This window comes from Lathyrus oleraceus, chromosome 5 (assembly GCF_024323335.1).
Source record: "Lathyrus oleraceus cultivar Zhongwan6 chromosome 5, CAAS_Psat_ZW6_1.0, whole genome shotgun sequence".
NCBI lineage: Eukaryota > Viridiplantae > Streptophyta > Magnoliopsida > Fabales > Fabaceae > Lathyrus > Lathyrus oleraceus.
In genome coordinates this window covers 286,281,109-286,285,438 of record NC_066583.1, presented here as the reverse complement: position 1 = coordinate 286,285,438, position 4,330 = coordinate 286,281,109, and the positions used below count along the sequence as shown (strand labels likewise).

The 4,330-nt window shown below is 38.5% G+C and overlaps 1 non-coding gene across 1 annotated transcript; it reads right to left on the bottom strand.

Moving 5' to 3' along the window:
• Positions 1 to 2,149: 2,149 nt before the first annotated feature.
• Positions 2,150 to 2,256, bottom strand: LOC127088928 (small nucleolar RNA R71). The gene has a single exon (XR_007790730.1). It is a non-coding gene; the product is annotated as a small nucleolar RNA R71 (small nucleolar RNA).
• Positions 2,257 to 4,330: the final 2,074 nt, after the last annotated feature.

Here is a 4,330-nt window from a genome sequence, read left to right as displayed (position 1 = left end):
AAACTACAAGCCATGAGCGCTGAGCCTGTGACGACCGCCACACAAGGTGTGACGAGCGTCACGCCCTGCTGCCTTGTGTTACGAGCGTAACACATGGTGTGACGGACGTCACACCATTCTCCTATATTTTTGGCTTCAGAAACGTAACAGAGGCACGTTGATGCCTATTCTTCCGCTTGACTCCGGAAACGTGAAGACCAATTACGCAAGGCACTTTTGGAAACGGTTAATTAAGTGGATTAGTATAAATAGGACCAATTATGGAACCCTAAAAGGTTCAGAATTTTTCCCAGTTTTTGACATAGCTTTATTTTTACTACTTTCTATTTTTTCAGCATTCTACCTTTATTTGCAATTTTTATTTTTATTTTCCAATCAATCTTTCAGCACTTAATTAATTTTTCACACAATAGTTTCTACACCGGAAGCTATTGTGTATCTTTTGCTGGATCTAACCTTACGTTAGATCCTAGATTTTTATTCCTTCACTTTTTATTTTCCTGTCCGATTGAAGAATTCAAGAACAAATCCAACCGGTCTATGGTGGAGTGTTCAAGATTGCCATTAATTATTCAGGTTCTTTAATTATTGTTTGAATTTATATATGCTCTGCATTATTGTTTATTTATGTTGTTTGCCTGAGATGGATTTATTTAAGCATGATGATTGTTTAGATCTGTTTAGCATGTCCGGCTAATTTATTTAGGTATCGGTATGTAAAGTAAGCGGAATGAAGGAATCAAAACTAAGTTGGTTTAATTACGTTTAAAAATAAGATCACTCTTTTTATGGTCTCAATTTACAGGTTTAATACCAAGGTTTTTGTACGAGAGTAAAAGACTAAAGAAGTTAAAATCAATAGAACGAAAGTTTGAGTTTTTAACTGGACAGTGTAAATTGGACATTAATTCTAGATCAGGGCGAAAGCAATTTTTAGAGTTAATTAAATTCTAACCTTTTTCAAAAAGTATTTTTAAAAGTTAAATGTGAGAACTAGAGTTAAGCATTTGAATTTAATTATATAATCTAAGTCAACAGAGCGAGAGTTTGAGACGAGGGTGTTTAAACGATTAGTATTTTCTTAAAAATAATTTCTATAGATTCTATTGTTTTCAAAAAGTGATTTTGGACTTAACTAATAAGTGACAACTACGTTAATTTAAAGTCATGGTCTATTCAACAGAGCGAGAGTTTGAGAGAAGACTTTTAATCAATGTGTCCACTGAAAAGATTTATTTTAAAACCAAGAAACCAATGAAGACTTGATTCCCTAATTACGACGAACTACATACCGATATCCGTTTAATTGATATTTAACCTAGATCTTATTTTAGTTTTAACCCTTCCCCCAAACAATCAAAGTATCATCCACCTTAGCCTTACGAAGTAACCTTAGAAAACGGTATATCGATTCATAAGTCCCTGTGGGATCGATATCTTTTAAAACTACGCGATAGAACTGTGCACTTGCAGTTAGTACCCCAATTCGACTCATAAAGTCGCGATCAAGTTTTTGGCTCCGTTGCCGGGGACTTTTATTTAGTCGATATCGTAACTCTTCTGTTACGCTGTAGAGACTAAGGCAATTTTTTTTTTGTTGATTTGTATGCCACACACTAGCTCACAAGGCGAGCCGTTTTACTTACGAATCAACGACATCGAACTATATCTCCGAGTCTTACGACGAATTCGGGAATATCGTGCTGCAAACAATCTCCCTCCTATCGAAGTGCCCGACCTCAAAAATCTTCTTTCTTCGCCGATACCCGAGATGGCAGAACCAGCTCGTGCTCTTCGAGATTACGCCGCTCCATTGCAAGATGAGCCGCATTCGAGTATTGCTCCACCCGCAATCGAAGCAAACAACTTCGAACTTAAGCCTTCGCTGCTACAGGCAGTGCAACAGAATCAATTCTCTGGAAATCCCACCGAGGATCCAAACCTTCATTTATCCGTATTTGTCCAATACGCTGATACTGTTAAAGCTAATGGTGTCACTTCAGAGGCAATTCGACTTCGTCTTTTTCCTTTCTCGTTAAGAGATAAAGCTAGAAGATGGCTTCAGTCTCTTCCTTCCAACTCAGTTACCACATGGAACAAGTTGAAGAAAGTCTTCCTTGCCCGATATTTTCCTCCAAGCAAAACAGCTATGTTGAGAGCCCAGATAAATGGATTTAAACAGAAAGATAACGAGTCTCTTTTCGAAGCTTGGGAAAGATACAAAGACATGATGAGACTTTGTCCACACCATGGTTTAGAGGACTGGTTAGTGATTCATACCTTCTATAATGGTCTCTTGTACAACACAAGGTTAACAATAGACGCCGCAGCAGGTGGTGCACTTATGGATAAACCTTATGCCGATGCTTATCAACTTATCGAAAGCATGGCCCAAAACCATTATCAGTGGGGAAGCGACCGAGCAATGGTAGAGAAACCTCAAACGAAAAGTGGCATGTACGAGATAAGTAGCCTTGATCATGTAAATGCAAAAGTGGAAGCCCTTTCCCAGAAAATTGAAAGTTTGAATGTATCACCTCCAACCACCGTAGTTGCCGCAACTCAGAATTGCGAAGTCTGTGGAATCCAAGGTCACACTCCTGCAGATTGTCAACTCCTAACAGGAATCCAAGCAGAGCAAGTGAATTATGCTCAAGGAAATCCCTACTCACACACCTATAACTCAAACTGGAAGAATCATCCTAATTTTTCATATAAGAATAATAATGCTTTATACGCACCAGGACAAGCTCCAAATCAAGCCCCAGCTATACCCCCTGGATATCAAAATCCGATCCCATCTACACCTAACAATAATGTTCCTAGGAAATCCAACTTGGAAATAATGATGGAGAACTTCATAGCTTCTCAACAGCAAACCAATAAAGATTTCTTAAATATACACACTAGCGAACAAATCAAACAACTAGCAAGTAAAGTAGATGCCTTGGCTACCCATAATAAAATGCTGGAAACACAAATATCACAAGTAGCTCAACAACAAGCGCCTACTGCTGCCCCAACTAGTACATTTCCTGGACAGCCCCAACCTAACCCGAAAAGCCACGCTCATGCAATCATACTAAGAAGTGGAACGGAAGTGGAAGGACCAGTAGATCCAAGAAATGAAAACCACAACTCTAAAAAGTCAACTGAGGAAGAAAGTACACCTAAGGAAAAGGAAGAGAGTAACAAGGAAACCGTAGAAAAGAAAGAACCTTATGTACCTCCACCACCTTATAAACCACCTATCCCTTACCCTCAAAGGCTTATTAAAACCAAAGATGCGGGCCAATTTAAAAAATTTGTTGACCTACTAAAACAATTAAACGTCACAATTCCGTTTACAGAAGCTATTACGCAGATGCCCTCATATGCTAAGTTCTTAAAAGAAATTCTTTCTAATAAAAGGAAACTTGAAGATAGCGAAACTGTTACACTCACTGCTGAATGCAGCGCTATAATCTAGAATATGCCTCCTAAACTTAAAGATCCAGGTAGTTTCTCTATACCCTGTCACATAGGAAAATTTGTCATAGATAAAGCCTTATGCGATTTAGGAGCCGGTATTAGTGTTATGCCTTTACCCATATGCAAGAGACTTGAAATGGGAGAATTAAGACCAACTAAAATGTCTGTGCAACTGGCAGATCGTTCTGTTAGATATCCTGTAGGAATTCTTGAAAATGTTCCCGTGCGCATAGGTCAATTCTACATTCCAACCGATTTTATAATTATGGACATTAGAGAAGATGAAGTTACACCCATTATATTGGGAAGACCATTCTTAGCAACCGCCGGTGCAATCGTAGACGTAAAACGAGGACGACTCACTTTCGAAGTAGGAGAAGAGAAAATTGAGTTCATTCTTTCCCAATTTTTGAAAGCACCTACAATAGAAGATACATGTTACTTCATGGATATCATCGATGAATGCATAAAAGAAACAGAGTTAGAAAATGACAAATTGTCTGACTATCTTGTAGAAGACAAACTCAACCAATGTTTAGCAATAACACCGGACCCTACGCAATGCCTTAAGAAACCAACCCTAGACCTGAAAACACTTCCCAAAAATCTGAGATATGAATTCCTAGACTTAGAACTTGAACGTCCAGTGATAGTTAATGCAGACCTAGGAAAGCTCGAAACCGAAAAACTCCTACATATCTTAAGAAAATATCCAACCGCACTAGGGTACAACATCACCGATCTTAAAGGAATAAGTCCTTCTATTTGTATGCATCGCATCATGCTAGAAGAAGACTGTAAAACTTCTAGGGAACATCAGAGGAGACTAAACTCGATCCTGAGTGAGGTAGTGAAAAAG